The following is a 21,271-nucleotide window of genomic DNA, read 5'->3' on the forward strand; positions in this document are numbered from 1 at the left end:
TCAGTCCTGAGGTTCAGCTAAGGGCATGAGCACTGTCCTTGGTCTTTCTCAAAGTCAGAGCTCTACCACTTGAGCGACAGCACCACTGCAGGCTTTTTTCTATGTATGTGGGACTGATGAATCAAACCTGGGTCTTTGTGCATCCTAGGAAAGCACTCTACCACTAGCGCAAATTCCGGTCTCAAGAAGATAGGATTTTTTAAGCCAATCTTCCAGGCACCCAAGGCTTCTCATATTTCCTTTGATATTTGATCAATTTGTATTCATATTAGTTGGAGCTCAAATATTAAGTCATAGCTAGACTTAAGAGTACGCCTTCTATTTTCTCGATTTCTAAATATCCAGTTTATGCTTTTCTCTATCTAATGACAGAAGAGCTGCATAGCTGGGCAGGGACCTTTTAGAATGGACACGAACGTAGTTTGACTAAGATACTCTTTCGTGGAGCAAGCATGGATCTTCAAAGTTGTTTGCAGAGCTATGTTGTAAAATGGTAGTAGAAAGAGCTATCTTTATGGCATATCAGATTTGACCTAATACAAGACCTGGTATGTGTGTGTGTATGTGTGTGTGTGTGTGTGTGTGTGTGTGTGTAGGTGTGTGTGTGTCCCTTGTGTGGAAATAAAATTTAAAAATCTCTAATTCTTTTTTTTAAGGCATCAATAGTTCTTCATTCTAGCATTAGAACTAGTTGGGCACATAGCTTCCCAGCCCGTGCCAATATTTCAGCCTCTCCTGAAGCTAGATGTGACCAGGTGACTATGTTTCCTCCAACAGAATGTCATCGAAACGTTCACAACCTCTGCGACAAGTCCTTGGAAGGAAATTGCTTGCCTTCCCTTTCTTTTTTTTGCTTCCTTTTGGCTCCAGTTGGGATATCTGTTGGCCAGCTTGTCTCAGGGTAGATGAGGAGCATATTGCAGGGAATGAAAGGGTCACGAGAGGGGTGGCCTCCCTTTGGGTTCTTAATTACTATTCCTACTGGTGATCACCCTCGTCATCATGACCATCAGATCAGAGTTACAGGCAGCCAGATAGGAAGATGGCAAAGGCCTTATCTATCCTGCCTGTTCTCTCTTAAATCTTTTTACAGAATTTGTCACTGAATATTTCTACTTCATTGATCGGAGTTTAGCCCTACCTAGTTATATAGTGACCCAGATAAAAGAATTGTTTTTAACTAAGGAAAAGAAAGAAGTGTTGAGTGGACTTCTAGTTAGAAAAGTCCTATCTAGGTCAACAGTAAAAAACAATGGCCTATAGACCAAATCTACCCACAAACTTGTTTTATTATTATTATTGCAAATACATTGTTATTGGAGCAAAGCCATAAGCACTCTTTATACATGTCATCTCCAGCTAACTCCAGGCTAGCAGAGTTGAACAAGTATTCCAGAGAGCAAAGGGACCATGGGCCTAACCTGCTTACCATGTGGAACTTTCTGTACGTTCTCAACGGTGGTGGACGGCTTTGAATGAACATCTTCAGTCCTTGTGATGACGCTGTGGGAGGAGAATTGGGCTTGATAAGGACTCAGTGATTATTTTTCTCTAGCCCCAGGAGATTACTATATATGTTAGGCATATGTTTGGCTAAAGATAACATAACCTCAGACCAATGGTGGATTAAACAAAAAGGGTTTTCTTGTCTCCACATTCATGGTCCCGGGTGAATGGAGATGTTCACTGATGCTTTTGAAACTGGGCACTTTCTTCCCCCACCCCCCCAGACATTCATCTCCATGCTCCCTATAAGATGGCTGAATACCCAGCCACATATTCCACACGTCTGCATCCCACGCAGTAAGGAAGAATGGGAAGGTGAAAATGGCCATACTGCACAAGTTTGTCCCCCTCCTAAACGCTTCCCCAAAGGACTTTAATGGTTAGGACTGTCTTGGGACCTCCCCTGACAGATGAGGATTCTGGGATAGTGAGAATATGAATTGGATCACATTAAGGGTCAAATGGAATGGAGATTTTGTTGGAGAAGAAGAGGAAGGTGCAGAGGTGCTATAGAGGGCCCTTTACTGTAATTATGTTTTTCTAATACCTTCTAATGATCTCAATTCTTTTTAAAACTTTATTTTTATTATCTTTAAGGAGTTGTGATTACTTATTTGCTCTATCTAAATTAATTCTAGTTTCCATATGTGCAATGTTTTCTCTTTCTGAGCTTGGCTTACTTCACTTAAAATGATTTTCTTTTCCAGGTTGTTCCATTTCTTTGCAAATGATGCAATTCCATTCTTTCTGAAGGATATATAAAATTCCAGTGTGTTTGTGTGTGTGCATGCGTGTGTGTGTGTGTGTGTGTGTGTGTGTGTGTGTGTACACAGTCTCAATTCTTCTTTCCACCCTTGACCTTTACCCCTCCCGATCAAAGTTCATAACTTATGTTTTTTTTCTCCTCCCCTACCTTTCATACCTTTGTCTAGGTGAGAATCCTGGAAATGAGCCTGAAGGGGCGAAGCTGCAGAGTGCCAGCAAACAGATTGTGCAAAAAGCCATCCTGCAAGTGTTTTGGGCAGCTTACATTACAGTGCATTCACACGAGCCCTCGGCCAAGAAGCCCTGTTTTTAAAAAAGTGTGTTGGAGTTTTAGGTCCCCAGGTATGGAGTCCCAGAACCCCAGCTCATGCAGGCTGAATCTTGGCTGTGAGGCGGGTCCCAGTGCCTGCCCTCGCTCAGGCTCCGCCTTTCCCCACGAGTCTGCAGCCAAGAGGAGGCACCTGAGCCAGAGTGGGTAGCCAGCTGTCCCTCCCCGGCCTTCCACAGGCTCCCATTGGCGGCCCCGGAGCGGCCCAGCTTCCCGATGCCCCGCCTTGGTGGCTGCGGGTTGGGCTGGATGCTTAGTGCCTGCCCCAGGCCCCGGAGAGGACCACCAGGTGGAAGCGGACCCGCCCTGCGGACCCGGAGCAGTGGGAGGAGAAAGGGCCGAGGTGAGAATGGGGGTCCATCAGTTAGCTGTGCTCCACGTGTAGGAAGCATACTGGATGAACGAATGCACCGCATCTATAGGACTGGAGTGTTCCATTCAGGACTTGACGTGTAGGGCAGAGAATCTGCTCATGGTGGCCGTCCTTACTCTTTTTCTGGAGTATTTGAAGTTTCCCCAGGAAATGCTTCTGAACTAGGAGAAACGTGTAAATTTAACTGTTGTTTTAGGGAGCACTGATTTCCTAGAAGATGATATAGAAAAAATGGTAGAGGAACTGGGAAAAGGATATAAAAGCAATGCCTGTCATTGAAGGCATAAAAACTGCAATCGTTTTTCTTCAGCTTTATCAGAGATTCTTTGTGGGAAAGAGATTCCTGGATGGATCAATCGACTTGCCTACTTCAGTTCCTGTATACCCTTTCTCCAGAGTTGCCTCCCAAAGGAGTGGCCCACTCCTGCAGCCCTGCAGTCCAGTGTTAGCCAAGAGCTCCAAGATGAGCTGGAAGAAGCGGAGGATGCTGCTGCATCTGCCACGATGAAAAATGCTGCTGCAGGCGCCAGATCCGGACACCACACTAAGCTATAAGTGTCTCTCAAAGTCACCTTTGGAACTGTCTCCAGCAGTTGAACATCATTAGAGAAAAGAAAACAGAGTAAACATCCTTTGGGTACTTTGTATGCAAAGATGGCTCTCCCCCAATCCCAGTTTTTCAGCTCAGGATTATATTTGTAATCTTAAAAAATGGATATATATATATATAGATATACACACACATACACACACATACACACACACACACACACACACACACACACACACACACACAGACACACACTATATCTATCTATCTATCTATCCCTTGGCGCAGGAGGGAGAACTTTCTATGAAGCAAGATACCCTCTGGTTTTTTACCCACTTGAAAATTTGGATTTACTTCTGTTTTATACAAGCTCTGTTAAGTTGTGTTTACAGTATTTTGTATCGCTGTTTACAGATCTTGCATGGACTTCTGCCACTGTAAAAGAAGAAAATATTCATCTTCAAAAATGAGGCAGGTAATATAATGAATGACTGTTGTCCTTAATGTGCTATGTTATCTCTCATATCCTCTGCAGTCCCTTGGTTATCTCATATTGTTACAGTATCTCACTTTGTTATCTGATATATTGAATTTATTTGTATTTGGTTATTTGAAATTTGATAGGGAAGGGGGGAAAACCAAGATGGGGGGTGGGGGGAGGGTAATGGGTACCAAGACATGTGAAAGGGTATCAATGTATGTGAATTAATGCACCTTCTATCTGGCAAATATCATGTAACCCTTTTATTAATTACAATAAAAATATATTTAAAAAATGAGGCAGGTGGGCCGGGAGTTTGGCCTAGTGGTTAAAGTGCTTGCCTTGCATGCATGGAGACCCGGGTTCGATTCCTTAGTACCACATATAGAAAAAAGTCAGAAGTGGTGCTTAGGCTCAACTGGTAGAGCTCTAGCCTTGAGAAAGCCCAAGGACAGTGCTGAGGCCCTGAGCTCAAGCCCAGGACTGGCAAAAAAAAAATGAGGCAGGTACTCTTCATACACTTCCTGACAATTGCCAGAACAATGGCATAAACAATAGACACAAAAAGTTGCTACACAGAGTTTCCAACACCTGCTTAAGAATTGTCCTTTAGGTTTGTATTTTAGCATTTTGGGCAATCGGATGCAGAGAACCAGACTGGCTTGATACATAGGAGCACATGGTGGGCCCCGGCACGCAGGAGTCCAGCCAGGACCTCCTCACACCCTTCCTTTTCCGAGGAGCCCATCTCCCAGGTGCCCGTGGGGCAGTGGCTTTCATCCCAAATACCCGTCCACCTAGGCTGAGTGATATTCTCCTGTCTACCTGCCTAGCTTGGATGCCTTTGATTCAAAAATTCAGATGATTTCCATTGAAGACATTCTTGTAACTGACGAGTGTTTTTGCACATGTGTTAGGAAAGGGACTCCATTTTTAATAGCTAATAGTTTCTTCCCCACAAAAGATTTCCTTGATGGGGTAGGAATAGACTAAATAGTAGCCTTCTGTGCAGCAGTGTGAATTGACATCAACTGCTTTTAACTCTTCAGACTACCTTTTATATTAATCCTCAAAATCATAGCTAATGAAACACACCAGAAAGGTATTTCATACTCCTTGGTATTTCATACTTTTTAGGTTCCATACCAGAAAAAAATGTCAGGATTGTTAGTGATGGGGTAATCTCCCCTTGTAATAGAAAGCTTATTCTTACTGACTCCTTGTTGGAAAAAATCATATTTATATGTCTTTAACTCCATCTTTTTCTATCCCCTCAAATGTATGTCTCTGAACCTAACATACTCTTTTGAGATTGAAGTTGTTACTACAGAAAAGGCCTGCTTAGCAAGAAAGCAACTGCTTTTGTCTGCTTCCAGTGAGTCCTTTGTGTGTAATAGCCAAGTCATTTCATGTCTTGTTCGATGAATGAATATTCACCGAATGACTGTCCTACATAAAATATTGGAAAGAAGAAAAATGATGCAAGGCAGTGACTTCAGCATTATATACGCTTATGTTCTTGGTTTTGACTTTTTTTCAATTATTTAAATGTTTGGATTGTATTGTTTGCTGTCTATGCGAACATAATAACTTTTAGTTAACCACAGTTTTAACTTTCCCATAAGCTGATTTTTATCAACTTAAGCACAACCTGTTGATAGGGAAAATAAACCTTGGGTTCTAAGCATATGCCTGAGGAAAATGACACTACTTTATGCTTTCTGACTGTTTTATATCTGTATCCAGCAAGGAAAGCGTGACAGATCAATGTCAGTTCTGTTGCAGGCAGAGCACTTGTTTTAAGAGATGTGATAGCGATGGAGGAACATATGACTTCAGTGAAATATTGACTTAGTTCAGCTTGTAGATGGAGTCTTGCTCTAGCAGTAAGTTGTTTACTGTGTACAGAATCCTAACACCCAAACCTGATCAGTAAGAAGTATTTAATGCTGTCAGCTTGGGCTTTTTAAATAGTCTGGATCACAGCTTCTGAAGTACACGTGTTTGAAACCTGGGCTACTGCCTCAGAGGAGTAACCTGCCTTGGTTAGATATTCCTAAGTAGCCATGAATGTTCATTCTGTGCCTGCTTATTTAGAATGCACATTGGTGACTTGATGGGTACTTCCCTGTAGCTGTTTTCATCTGCAGCATTTGCAGCTTAGAAATAATGAGAAGAGCCCCAGTAGGGGGAAAAATCAGTGGTATAAGGCCAATTATCTTACTGAGAGTCAGCAGATAAAACTCTAGACATGTGACTGCTTACAATCTAGTTGTAACTGAAGATAAAGACAATCTCAGTTCAGTCCTGCTCTACAGTTCAAATTGCCCCTAAAGCTTCAAAACAACTCTTGTTATTTCTACCTGGACTTGTCCTTTAGAAAAATTCATGTTAAAAATCTGATCATTAATGTACATGTAATCAGGTTCAGATGAAGTTTTTATAGTTGTAACCAAGTAAACCACATTTCTCCTGGTGGTTTGAACATAATAATAGTGTTACAAGTCAGATGATTCTAGTTTCTCCTATTTCTTTTAAAGACACTTTGTGGGGGGCGGGGGACATCAACTTTGGCAAGTGTGGCTTGTGGAAGAGCAGGTGGTGGTACAATCTGAGAGCACCGCCACTTGATGCCTGAACTCCAGCCAACTGTCGCTCTGACCCCCAGCAATAGCATAGATGACCCATCACCAGCATTAGTGCAGAGCAGGGATTTCTGGCTTTGGTCAGCACCTAGGACAGCTGCGTGGCTGTCTTCCTTGACCACTTCCATCACACAGTGTTAGCAGCATTCCCTGTTTCAGGGTTCTAATCTGTCTTTTTACAGCTTCATTTCAGTAAGATGCCCTGTGATTTTAACACTATTTTTTCCTTAAATGACCTGTTTAAAAGACTCGTTTTCTTTAGCAAATTAGCCATACTGTTTTGTATCCCCCTTCTCTTTATTGTGGTTTCAGGGTGCAGCTTAATTGTTAGATTTTCATGGCCTGCTCATTCCCTACACTGATACGCGCAAGTCTTCATGTAGGAAGGTGCTCAGCTGTCAAGAATCTCCACAGATGCCACTGTCCTGTTAGAGTGTTTCTGTAAAAGTACCAAGCGTCTTCACTTTTGCTACATTGGACTATCATGTTATAACATTGAAATACATCAATTTATTAAAAAATACTATTGTAAGAAAAAATGTGCATTTGATGATTCTGCTCATTTTTATGCAGTGCCTCTAAAACATAGTGTGGTCAAATGTGGCAGTTTTGCAGCCAAATTTCCTTTTGAGGGTCTTTTCTTTTCCTTAACAAATGAAGGTCTTATTTATTCTGCCTTTTATGCATTTTTACCTATGATTTCAACCAAGGGTCTTTTTATGAAGCATTGAGTACATTTCTGTGTCTTTTATGAATAATAAAGGAAATATTAAAAGATACTAAGCATGAGGCATGCTGGAAAGATTTAATTCCTTTCAAATAACTGAATTAAAGGCTTCTGTGAAAAGCATTCAGGTTCAAGATCAAATTTAGCAAAGGCATGTTCTCAAACCCAGTGACTCACGATCATATTTATATTTAAAACAAGAGAGGAGTTTACGTTTTGTAGGAACTCTGTACATCTCAGTTCTCTGAATTGTTTCACAGTTGATGTAGGCTTTCTGTGCAGAAATTAACTGGGGATTTATAAGTTTCTTTTCTCATTTCAAGGTTAAAGACGAGTGAGTCAATATGTATGATTTATGACTATTGAAATGTAGTGGCTGAATAGAGAACAGCTAGATTTGTGAACTCCTAGACGGCTGCCCCAACTGGTGGTCCTTACCTTTGGGTTTGGTTATAAAGGGCAGAGCTTTTGGAAGGAACTCTGGGGCCTTATAGAAGCTATGTCATCGTCTGGCTATGCATTTGTATTAGCATCATATGAATAGAAATGTCTTTTATCCTTGTTCCAATTAGCCTTTTTTTGTGAGATTGTGAAAAGCATAGGGGTCAGAAATGAGGAACCAAATAGGAAAATCACTTCTTTTAACTCTTTGTAGCATGAAAATAATGTGGGAAGAATAAGGTGCCAGAGTTGTGAAGGCATCTACAGAGATATGTGCATAGGTGTGTGAGTGGGGCGATTTCCTGCTTCATCCTCTGGGTTCAGTGCACATCTCTCTGGAGTCTAAGAGAGTTTCAATTGTTTATGTGCTTCACAAAAGTTACTGAGTTGGAGCTCCTGGGGACAGAGAAGTGAGAGCTATAACATTGTGGCCATGTTGCTTGAAAAGATCTGGTGTACACTAAATATGGGATTAGCATTTACAAAACTGACCATGGTCTCTGGAGTTGTCGTGAATGTGAAAGGCACCTATGGTTCTTGCAGTATTGTAGGTGGAAGCGGTATGGTCCTCAGTGAGGATGGGAGAGCACAGAGGAGAAGGGTGCTGCTGCAGGAAGGTCCGTAAGACGCTCACCTCCCGTAAAATACTCAGAGGAAGACAACTATGGGCTGTGCCTCCAGGGGTAGATCCCTATCTTTGAGCAAAGAAGGCTCAGGGACACAGTTTGAGTCTCAGTTCAAGCCCCAGAACTGGGGGAAGACAAAAAGAACTTAGAGGTATCCAGTGGTATTTTACATGGAGAAATGCTCATAATGAGGCAAGGCAGACTCTTCTGAGACCAATTCAGACAACTGAGAGAAGACATTAGAATCATCTGCTCCATTTATTTGGTGTGTGATCTATAAATTTAATAACAGTATTTGAAAATGTATATGTATTTCAGAAAATACATTCAATCCCATACATCAAATATACAAATGAGATAATTATTCATTACCAGACCTGGAGTTCTTTCTTCTTCTTAAAGGTTAGAGGAAAAATTAAAAAAGCAAATACATAAGATAAAGATGTAAAGATCCTATTTCAGCTATAATTCATGGCTACAATTCCTTAATTAGTATTCAAAATTAATTAAGTAAAAATGTTTGAATTCGTAAAAAATTAACTTTGTTGTTTTCAGTGTCTTTATCACTGAGCTCTTTTCTTCTGATTTTCATGTAAAACTACTGTTGTTGCGGCCATGGTTGTTGTCAGGTCATTGTTCATGTCATTCAAGCATGTGACTATAGAAAAATCTTACAGATATACAGAAGTATGGCTGGTGGGACTATTTCAGCAAGCAATTAACTCAAGAACACAGAAAGCAACCTTGCACATCCCATAAGCTATGGAGGATAGGGTATCAAATACATATTTTTTAAAGTACTAATATTTTCACTAGGATAGTAATAAAATACAGAAACACTTTCCAGGAGAGAATTTGCTTATGTATCAAAAGATGATATTTGTATGATAAGAAGGATCCTAATACTGAATTAAGCAAAAGAAAGGTAATGGTCAGCTGGGCTCTACTAGCTTGCATCTGTAATCTTAACTTCTCAGGAGGCTGAGATCTCAGAATCCATATTTGAAATCTGCTTAGGAATCAAAGTCTAACAGACTTATCTCTAATAAACCTTCAAATATTCAGTAGTAGAGCTGTGGCTCAAATGGGTGAGTGGTAACCAAGAGTAAAATCACCTCAGTGGGACGGAAGCATGGCCTAGTGGTAGAGTGTTTGCCTAGCATGCACAAAAATCTGGGTTCAATTCCTAGGTACCACATACATAGAAAAACCTGAAAGTGGTGCTGTGCCTTAAGTGGTAGAGCACTAGCCTGTGAAAACGCAGGGACAATGCCTCTTTCTTTTGTTCTTTCTTTCTTTCTTTCTTTTTTTTTTGGTAAGTCCTGGGGCCTGAGCTCGGGGCCCCAGTTATGAGTACAAGCCTTGGAACTGGCACAGAAAAAAGAAAGAAGAAAAAAGAGAAAAACATCTCAGTGCCCAGGCCCTCAATTAAAGGCCTAGGATCAACAGCAATAGAAAAAGAAAGAGTATTTTCCTAGATGCACAAGGACACAAGAGCATATTGATCTATACATTAAGGAAAAGCTTTCACTGACAAGAAAACTCAATGGAATTTTATTCAGTGTGTTAGTTTTAAATACTGAAAGTTTTACCACAATGTAAACTTTCCCTTAGGAAGAAAAAAGGTATAATAAGCTTAAAGAAATTAAAAGGACAATTTCTTACTGCTTGTGCGCTCTCTGTCTCTCTCTGTCCCTGTCTCTGTCTCTGTCTCTCTCTCTGTCTCTGTCTCTGTCTCTCTCTCTCTCTCTCTCTCTCTCTCTCTCTCTCTCTCTCTCTCTCTCTCTCTCTCTCTCTCTCCCCCTCTCGATTTCAACTTTTAAACTTAGGGCTTCTCTTAACTCTTGCTCAACTTTCTACACCATGTCTGGCTTCGACCTCATCTCATAGGGCACACTGCCTGCCTCCTTTAATGCTACTTATTGTGAACAGGGAGTCTCCCAGACTTTCGTGATGGGCTGGCTTTGAACATGGACCTACCAAATCCCAGGCTCTTGATTATCTAAAGGAGAAGTATCTGGTAAGAAGAGCTATTTCTTTTTTTTTCATATATTTTTACTGTAATTATTAGAAATGTTACATTATATTCACCAGATAGAAGGTGCATTACTTCACAAACATTGATACCCTCTTATGTCTTGGTCCCCATTTCCCTCCCTCCGCTCCGCCCCTCATCTTGTTTTTCCCCCTTCCCAACCCCATTTCAAATAACCAAATAAGCATATGTATAATATATCAGACAACAAGCTGAAAAACTGTAACAATATGAGATAAGCCTGGAACAGCATAAGAGATGAGAGATAACATAGCACGCTAAGGATATCAATCACTCATTATATGGCTTTTGTTTCTATATCCCGGAGGTCCTTTCATTTAGTATCATACCATATGGCCTTATGTATCTCGGTTTGTTCTGTTGTAAATCTCTGCTAGGGGAGCCCAAGGTTTCTACTGATTATGACAAATGAGGAAAACCATTGAGCCTATGTTCCTTTGAGTCTGGCATAAGAACAGTTATTTGTTAAGTGTGAAAAATGAGTCTTGGACTTTTGACAAAATTTCTTTCCAATTGATTACAACGTAAACACCAGGATAATGGGTATCTTTCTATCTGACAACTGCCCAACCCCTGACTGTCAGGGTAAAATGATGAACATTGGCATGCTCTGCTCATCTCTCTGGACAATGATCCTCCTAGAGATTCACTTGTCTCTCAGCTTTCTTTCCATGGAGGATCAAGGTCTCATGAGGAAATCCGTTGTCTGAATAGGGACTTTTCCACCTTCTGGCTTCCATCTCAGGAACAAAGGAAATTTAAAGCTTTCTCAACATCTTCATTGGAAGGGGTGCTAGAGCTATAATTCTTTGCTCACAGATACCTGTCCATCATGTCAATACAATGCAAACATGCGTAGTTTGTTCACCGATGGTGTCTCCATAGGTTAATATTCAGAAAGGGAAACTGATTCAGTTTTGAATATATAACACAATTTTAACATGGCATGAAGCTATGATTCCTAAGTTCCTATTGTATATATGGGTTCCTGGGCTTTCTTCCATTTGGTTATCATGCATATTGGTTCTTTAATCTGTGTGTATTCACAGCAAAATATCCAATGTGAATCTATGCTGAGCTATATTTAAATTAGCCAATAAACATTTGATTTTATTTTCTGATCCAATTCATTAAAATGAAATATTCTGTTTTTTTTGTGTGATATTAAACACCCTTCTCAAACACCTCTCAGACACAACTGGTTAGATTATGTCAGACTCTTCACTCGCTCAATCCACATACTGAAGTTCACAGCACAGCACACGATATATTTCTGTCCAAATCTTTGGCACTAATGATTTTAATATGAAATTATGAATTTGAAACCTCTGAGAATTATCGAATTCGAAAGAAGCTAAGAGTTAGTAACAAAATAGGATTCACAATTCAGAATGCTTAGTCTTGATTGGGATTTAAACTTTTATCACATGAGCCATATTATTTTTTTTATTTTTCTTGGATGTAGGACCTGAATTCTGGGCCTGGTGTTTCCTTGAGCTCCTCAGCCCAAGGCTACTGCCCTACCCCTTGAACCACAGCACCACCTCCATTTTTCTGGTGGTTAATTGGAGATAAGTGTCTTATGGACATTAGGGCCAGGGCTGGCTTTGAATCCTGATCCTCAGATCTCAGCCTCCTGACTAGGTAGGACTATAGGCATGATCTACATGAGGCATATTTATTATCAGAAGCACAAATCATAATCATCCATTTTGAGTGTAACTCTAAGTATCATACTGAATATAAGATATTGACATTTCTAAGGAGTGTCCCAATATTCATACTTATGAAATGAATTATAGAGCACTTAATGCTTTGTCCCACTGATTGTTTAGAGTAACCTGGGATATAAATTCCTTTGGCTATATTATTGAAAATACAAAGACCCCTTATAGGAGAAGATAGAATGTAAATAATGAACATACCAAAGGTTATGTTCTCTCACATATGTCTTGCCCTTCTGCTGCATTAGACTGAGTCATGTCCTGCCGAGAAAACCATTATCTTTTATCAGTCTCACCTACTAAAATCAGATAAATCATGGTATTTAGAGCAAAAGAAAATTTGATCCTTAAAGAAGCAAAAGTGCAAATCCTCAAGTATTCAAAGTAACCAAGAGCAAATTTTTTTTGCCAGTCCTGGGACTTGAATTCAGGGCCTGAACACTGACCTTTGGCTTTCTCAAGGCTAGAGCAATACCACTTGAGCCACAGCACCACTTCCAGCATTTTTTGTGTATGGGGTCCTGAGGAATCGAACCCAAGACCTCATGCAAGCAAGGCAAGAGGCTACCACTAGGCCATGCTCCCGGGCCTAGCAGGAATTACTTCAGTGACCCAGATCTTCATCACTTGAATATATACAGAAGCTTACACAAGATAAGTGCATGGAACCATTTTGGTGGCTAATTTATTGGGTGCAATTGAAGCAACAGGATAAAAAGAAACAGTAGGGGGGGCATGAGTTTGGCATAGTGGTAGAGTGCTTGCCTAGCTTGCCCAAAGACCCTGGTTCGATTCCTCAATAACACATACATAGATCAAAGCCAGAAATGGTGCTGAGACTCGAGTGATAGAGTTCTAGCCTTGAGAAAATCCAAGGACAGTGCTTAGTCCCTGAGCTCAAGCCCAGCACTGGCAAAAAAAAAAAAAGTAAACAGTAGGGCCAGGAGCAGGAGTGGATAGTGAAACTCATTATGAAGCCCCATTCTCTGGCTTGATCCACTGATCCTATTCAGAGAGCTTGATGACTTAAAAAATTATCAATTCACAAGGTCACTTTTGACCTGTAATGAAAAAGGCAAATGCAGTGTACTACTTTAGTTATTCTGTGGATCTACTTCTAAGCTTACCTTTATTAGCTATCATTTTGATTGACCATTTAACATAACAGTAAATCTGTTGAGAAAATTTCAGTTAAATGACTTTTTAGAAGTAAATTGGATACTTACCTTGCCCTCGTGCCTTCACTGGAGTTTGTATCCTTAGCTTTTCAGCCTCAGAGGACTGAGCAGCACACTTCTTCAAAAGAACTAAGCAAGGAGTCTGCAGAATAATGGGATGAACAATGAGCCAGTGGGAGATGTGGAGATCACATTCTGACAAGATGCTTGAACTTCCTCTCTTAGCAGGAATTGGACAGGAAAATGTGAGAAACATGTATATGACATGAAAGATCATGAATACAGGGGCTGATACACGACTTGTATGGCCAGTATGTCTTTTTAAGATGTAGAGCCATTGACCAGGAATCCAAACACCTATGTCCAGTCACAACTTCCTGACACACAGAGTGAGAGCTAGGGTGCATAGTTCAACCAGGAATTTATTGGGAATAAAAGCAAAACAGAAGGACAAGTCATGAGTTCAAGCCCCAATTCCAATACCAGGAAGTACATGAATGACAGATAGAAAAGACAGACTTATAGATGATAGATTGTATGATCATATCTGCACATAGGTACTTGTATTCAGGGAGGAATTATCTGAACATATTAATATTCAAAGACATCAGCAATCTAACTTGTTATGGAAGTCTAGGAGATAATTTTGAAACTTTTTGTATGGTGACAGTTTCTATGACTAGTTTTTAATCTTTATATTCATCACTATTCATTGCTTCAGAATTTTTCTGTGAAATGCTGTGTAACAATTAAAAGAAAAAATAAATAGTTGACCTTTCTGACCCAGAGTCTATAAAACTAGCCTCAGGTATCTTCAGCTAATCACAGTCCTTTACTTATGATATTCAAATATCTATTGCTGAAGAAAGCACATAACCCTAAATTCCTATACATGTTCTTTCTCATGATCTTTTCTTTTGTTCCAACTAATAGCACTGCTGAGAATTAGTCTCTTCACTAATAACACTTTTCTATGTTTTTAAATCTGCTTACTTCAGAAAGGCGAAAAAGCAGATTACATTGAAATGCAAACTTTCCTGCTCTTGTTTTCTAACACAGTAAGCTTAAACATAGGGCCTAAATGTTATCCTTTCCCTTTTTACAATCAAGGCTACCGTTCTACCACTTGAGTCATAGCTCCACTTCTGATTCTTTGCTGCCACTACTGGCTTCAATCTGATCCTCAGATCTCAGCTTCCTGAGTAGCTAGGATTCCAGGCATGAGTCCCTGGTGCCTAGCTCAAAGAAAATCTTTATACATATATCTTGCCACTGAGCCAAAGATCAACACAGAAAAAAAAGCCATATAGTATGACGCTAAATGAAAGGACCTCCAGGATGTAGAAACAAAAGCCATATAATGAGTGATTGTTGTCCTTGATATACTATGTTATCTCTCATCTGTTTTACTGTCCCTTGGTTATCTCATATTGTTATAATACTTCACCTTATTATCTGATATATTTTATGTATGCTTAATTGGTTATTTGAAATAGGAGAGGGAAAGGGGGAAATTAAGTTGTGAGAGGGGAGGGTGGAGGGAAATAGGAAACAGGACATGAGAAAGGGTATCAATATTTGTGAAGAAATGCACCTTCTATCTTATGAATATAATGTAACCCTACTATTAATTACAATAAAAATATATGGAAAAAAAAGAATTGTGCTTGAGAGACAGCAAGGGAAGAGATGACATTGTCCAGAAAGGAATGTAGTTTTTACTTGAATATAACTAACCCCTCTGTACATCACCTTTATAATGACAATAATACAAAGTAACTAAATTAAAAGAACCATAGAAGGAATCTGTAGAATAATGATATAAACAAAATGAGCTGTGGGGAGTTGTGAAGATCACATTCTGACAAGATGAATTTCCTCTTTCAAGAGCAATGGAATATTAAATGTGAGAAGCCTGTATGTGAAATGAAAGATCATATATACATGGGGCTCCGATAAGCCCTGTATGGCCAGTATGTCTTTTTTAGGATGCAGAGGCCACTGACCAGTAATCCAAAGATGTATGTGCAGATACAACTTCCTCAGACACAGAATCATAGCTACGGTGCCTATTTCGCCTAGTATTTCAGTTAGGAAAAAGCCAAAACCTGAGAGCAAGTCCTTGAGTTTAAGCCCCAATGCCAGTACTAGGAGATAGTATCTGCACATATGTGTATTTATATCCAGAAAGGAATCAACTGAACATATTAAAATTCAAAAGCATCAGCAAACTATCTGGTTATAGGACTAAGTTAGTGGTTAATTTTTCTGGATGATGGCGGTTTCTATGGTTTTAGTGGTTCTTTTTCTTTATACTCATCTCCTAAATTGTTTTATGAAAAACTTTTTGCCAGGCTTTGGACTTGAACTCAGGGCCTGGGCACTGTCCTTGGACTTTTTTGCTCAACACTCGCACCCTGCCACTTGAGCCACAGCACTACATCTGGCTTTTTCTATGTGGGCAGTACTGAGGAATTGAACCCAGGGCTTCATGCATGCTAGGCAAGAACTCTACCACTAGGCTATGCTCCTGGCCCATTCTCCAATCTTTTAATTAAAACAGATTATTTTCTTTGGGCTCCCCTACAACAATCCCCTGTGGTTTGGTTCCTAGTTAACATTTCTACTAAAAATAAAACCTACTTCCACCCATCACACCGTGCCCTTAAATCTCCCCTTATATCCCTCTGTGCCATGCTATACAACTTCTAATTCCTCAGATGTCTTGTCCAGTCCCAACGTGTGCCAAACCAACCTCTGCATTGTCAAGTCCCTGGCCAGTCCCAATGATGCCGCTTTGGGTGCAGCTCCTCCTTGACCAGATGTATGGACCCAGGCTTTTCCTCCCCCTGTAAACTGGTCTTTCCAATTCCACAGTACACGCTGTACTCCCACACTTAGTTCAAAACCGTAAACACCCAAGCCCTAAACCCTCATCCAGGCCAACAGAAATGGGCCATTTTTCTCCCAGTTCTTGAGGGAGTAAACTTGGTGTCAACTATGGCATCCTTAGGGCTATCTGGTGGGAGTCCCCACCAATAACTCGGTGAACACTTACTCTCCTCTGTTGAGGGTTCTCCAACGCCCTGTGCCTTTTACAAACTCAAATAAACATAAAAAAAGCTGAAGTGGTAGAGAGCTAACCTTGAGTTAAAAAAAAGCTTAGAAACAGCACCCAGGCCGACTGAGGTCAAGCCTTTAGGGTACAGACAGACAGACACACACACACTACAAATGGATACATAGAGCAAAGTCTGCTGCACAAATAACTGGCTCAGGGACTAAAGCTTGAGCTAACAGGAGATGGTTTTTACTGGATTCCTTCCTTCAACTCCACTCAGTCAAGTAAATGAACCCAGTAGGGTGACTCAGGCCTGGGGGCGGGATGGGCCATGGTGAGGCAATCACCACAGGTTGCTTCTGATTGGCTAATTGTAGGAGCATCTTCATGAGCTGTGGTCCTGAGCACAGCCTCTCAGGCTCTTCCCTGGACGCCAGCGCCCTCCACCCAGGGCCTAGGCCCCGCTGCTGACCTTTCTCCGGGTTAGATACCACAGACGTCATGGCCCGAACTGGTTTCAGAGCCACCTGCGGGGGTGTGGGGTGCAGTGCCTGTGGATCTCCGCGAGGACAGCGGGGTGCGCGGGGAGTGGGAAGTGGTGAGTGCAGACTCAGGTCTGTGGTCAGGATCCTGGGCGGGGTGGGGGGCGGATCCGGAAGGCAGGGCCTCAGCTGGGTCTGGTAGGCCCTAGGGGGCCAGGTAGTGAAGAGCTCCTCCAGGTAGTGAAGGGCTCCTCAGCCCTCCAAGGCCTGAGAGAAGGGCTGGGGCGGGGCGGGGCTGGCAGCAGGCACCTGAGTCCTAGGAGTCCTGCCACCTGGTCCTGGCCATCCTGTCTGCTCCAGAGGAGGTAAAGTCACCACAGGCTGTGTGGGGTGGAGGAATTTATTATTTGTAAGAAGGAGCAGGGGGAATGTGGTGTCCCCAGTCATCTGTCCTTTCTCCTCGTTTTCCTAAGACTTTTCAGGGCCAAGGGAAGCAGGGTTTAAATCCCCGGACCATTCTGAGTGCTCCCAAGATAAATAATGTGAATTTTCACCTGTCTCCTAAATTACCAAACACATTGGAGATGGAGATCCATATGCACATCTGGTGGTGGTGGATGTTGGAGAGATCTGTTGTCCTCTCTGACATGTGACGATTTCAGGTTTGTTTTATGATGTCGATGTAGGTGTGTGCATGTGTTTGTGTTCATGTATGAGTCTGGGCGCTAAATTCAGGGCCTGAGCTTTTTCACTCAGGCTGGTGCTCTACCACTTGTGCCACAGCTGCCCTTCCTGCTTTCTGGTGGATAATTGGAGATAAGAGTCTCACAGATGTTCCTGCCCAGTGTAGCTTTCAAATCTCATCCTCCTGAGTAGCCAGGATTATACAGGGTACTTCTGCCCCTGGCAACAGGATGAATGTTGACTTTTAATGGTTACTTTTTGGGGGGAAGGGGGGTCATGGGTGTTGAACTCGGCCTGGGTCCTGTCCCTGAGCTCTTCAGCTCAAGGTGACTGCCCTACCCCTGAGTCACAACCTCACTTCTCATTTTTTAGTGATTAATTGGAGATAAGAGCCTCACAGCTTTTTAGTGCCCAAGTTGGCTTTGAACCCTGTTCCTCAGATCTCAGCCTCCTGAGTAGCTAGGACTACAGACATGAGCTTCTGTGCCAGGCTTTGTGCCTCCATTTCTGTGTCTTCCCGTTAGCCCCTGGAATTCATTTAGATAAATATAGGATCAGAGTAGATGTGGATTTTCCTTCTTTGAACCTTGAGTCATATTTAATTGTTCTTTCAACAAGAGGTGAACTGTTTAAAATTAAAAAATCACAGTTCTGTATTACTTTTAACACTATTTAAATATTTCAATTAAGAGATACAATGCATTAAAACCAATATCAAAGTGTGTGTCTACAGGAAAACTCTTTAACTATTGTAAATATAATGAATTTTAGAGTAGAAGAGATGGAGTTGACAAAGTCAAAGTATTAAAATTTTCAGTACTATTCCAACACTGGTGGCTCACATCTGTAATCCATGCTACTGGAGTGTGAGATTTAAGGATCACAATTCCAAGCCTGTTTGGAAGAAAAGTCCATGAGATTCTTATTTCCAACTAACTACCGAAAAGTAAGAAGTAGAGCCTTGGCTTAATTGGTAGAATGCCAGACCTGAGCAGAAAAACCCAGGGATGTTGCTCAGGACTGAGTTCAAATCCCAGGACCTGCACCAAAAAACAAAAACAGAAAAGGTGGGGGGAGCGGGCAAAATACTTTCAAAATAACATGCTGAGTTGATGTGTTGAGTTGAAAACTCACTCTTTAAAAGTGTGTGTGTGTGTGTGTGTGTGTGTGTGTGTGTGCGTGCGCATGCGCGCGAGTGTGTGCATGCACATGCACATGGATGCGTTCTCAGGCACACACGAGCTTGGGTTCCTGCATTCGTGAGTGTTTATGCCTAATAGCTAGGATAATCGTAGCCGAGGCTATGTGCCCAGCTTGAAGAGCTTCTTTTTTCCTTTTCTTTTTTTGTAGGTCATGGGGCTTGAACTCCAGGCCTGTCCCTGAGCTCTTCAGCTCAAGTCTACTGCCTTGCCCCTTGAGCCACAGCCCCACTTCCAGTTTTCTAGAGATTAATTGGAGATAAGAGTCTCAGACTCTTCAAACTTAATAGCTTCTTTCTGGAAGATAGGCTCCCAAACTGTACATCAGGGATTAATAATACCCCTGGGTAACCCCGTGGTGCTATGTGGCCTGAATGTGTTAATTAGTATAAAAAGTGCTTAGAACAATGCCTGGCAGATAGAAAGCCCTCAATAACTCATATTACTTTGATCTTGAAATCACAGGGATCTTGTTTGTGATAGGACAGCCTAGCTGACTTTGTGGTGACCGAGTATCTCTCACCATGGAGGTTCAGAGAGATGAGCCAGGAATTGCCTGTCAACCTGGCTTCTTCTGCAGTACGTTTGCTTGTGGCTAATGGAGGTATTCTCTTAAAAAAATCCTTGAGGATTTCAAATTGCTGGCTAACACATTGGTCCTAAAAGTTGATTGAGTTGTGAATAGGTATAAAAAATGAAAACAACTCAGAGGGCTCATATTCTCTTTATTATGCTGAAGTTAGATCTAAAATGCACTGGGATATGACAAATGATAAAGGAATTCTAGCTACTCACATACAGGGAGACCAGAAGAGAATTCTCTTGAAAGAATCACAAAGGTGCAATTCCTGAATACCTTTTCATATTTATATAAAATAATATATGTACTGAAATGAACTCCAAGATATAAAAACAATGGACTTTTTTTTCCTTTTTTGCCAGTCCTGGGGCTTGCCCTCAGGGCCTGAGCACTGTCCTTGGGTTTTTTCCGCAAGGCCTAGCACTCTGCCACTTGAGCCATGGTATCATTTCTGGCTTTTTCTATGTATGTGGTACTGAGGAATTGAACTTGTGTCTTTGTGCATGTTAGGCAAGAACTCTACTACAGCCAGGTTCCTAGCCTGGCCTATTTTTGTCTGAAAGCTTGACACTACTGTCAGCATTAATGTCACCACCTAGTGCAGGAATAGGGTCAAATACTGACTGCGTGTAATTTAATGTTGCACGATCTGTTCACAGGGCAATGACAGGAGGTATATCTTCTTCATCCCATCTTCTCTGTTGTTGCTGATGTTTCTGATCCTTTGGAATTCAGTGCTTAGATAAGAGTCTCATGGACTTTAGTGCCCAGGCTGGCTTTGAACCAAGATCCTCAAATCTCAGCTTCCTGAGTAGCTAGGATTTCAAGTGTGAGCCATCGAGCCCAGGTTTTTACTTTCTTTTTCAGTGCTGGAGAAATGTGAACATAGTTATTCCTGGTTTTTACAAAGAACGGGAGGTGGGGCAGATGTTTCAAATTGATTCACTGATAAAGGATTTTGGATTCACTGATGAAGGATTTTTGCCTCTAGTGTCAAATATAACTGCTCCTCAGGAGGTGTGGTGGTGCTGGAGGCTGGTCTCCCAATTTTCTATTATCAGACATGATTCAGAATTTTGAAAAGATCATAAAAGCCAGCTATCATACTGCTTGATATTTATTTAAATAAGCTGAAGACAGTGCATATAAAATTGTTTACAAGTCTGTCATCCCAGCCACTTGGGACTCCGATGTGGAAGAATCTCTTGTGCCCAGGAGTTTGATGCCATCTTGGGCATTATTAGGACAAGCAGGTGGCAGAGGAGGAAATATCTCTAGTTCCAGCCCTGTTGAAGAGCTCCAGAGGGGCTGGGAAGCTGCCAGAAGAGGAGCAGCATTGGAGCACGGCTGGGACAGCAGCTATACCCCAAGGACCAGATAGGACAGGTCTGGGCCAGAGTGGAAGTAAGACAGCCACTACTGCAAGTGGTCACAACTGTGAGAGCAGTGACCAGATGTTAATTATTCTTCCTCCTCCCTTCCCCCTTTCCCTGTCTCTCCCTATCTCCCTCCTCTTTCTCCTCCCTCTCTTCCTCCTCCTCCTCCTTCTTCTTTTGTCAGCCATGGGGCTTGGACTCTGGGCCTAGACATTGTCCCTGAGCTCTTCAGCTCAAGGCTACCACCCTACCTCTTGAGCCACAGCTAGTGGTTAACTGGAGATAAGAGTTTTACAGACTTTAGTGCCTGGGCTGGCTTTGAACCGTGATTCTCATATGTCAGCCTTGTGAGAAGCTGTGATTATAAGTGTGAGCTTCCAGGGCCTGGCCAGATGTTGATTCTTAAGTGAAAGGCTGATTAACATCTGACCATGATGGGTCAGATGTTTTCCGGTTTCTGGGTTTATTGATAGAAGGAAACCCAGAAAC

At 41.6% G+C, this 21,271-nt stretch overlaps 1 long non-coding RNA gene and 1 pseudogene across 1 annotated transcript; one reads left to right on the forward strand and one right to left on the reverse strand.

Annotated features, from left to right (window-relative positions):
* Positions 1 to 2,948: 2,948 nt before the first annotated feature.
* On the forward strand, positions 2,949 to 4,012 carry LOC150039966 (deubiquitinase DESI2 pseudogene; annotated as a pseudogene).
* LOC150039967 (uncharacterized) lies at positions 3,883 to 13,599 on the reverse strand. Its single transcript, XR_016534173.1, has 3 exons — positions 13,449 to 13,599; positions 12,424 to 12,483; positions 3,883 to 3,957 (listed from the first exon to the last, which is right to left on the reverse strand). It is a non-coding gene; the product is annotated as an uncharacterized LOC150039967 (long non-coding RNA).
* Positions 13,600 to 21,271: the final 7,672 nt, after the last annotated feature.

The sequence above is a fragment of the Megascapheus bottae genome, unplaced genomic scaffold, assembly GCF_031878675.1.
Source record: "Megascapheus bottae isolate mThoBot1 unplaced genomic scaffold, mThoBot2.hap1 HAP1_SCAFFOLD_43, whole genome shotgun sequence".
In the NCBI taxonomy this organism is placed as follows: domain Eukaryota; kingdom Metazoa; phylum Chordata; class Mammalia; order Rodentia; family Geomyidae; genus Megascapheus; species Megascapheus bottae.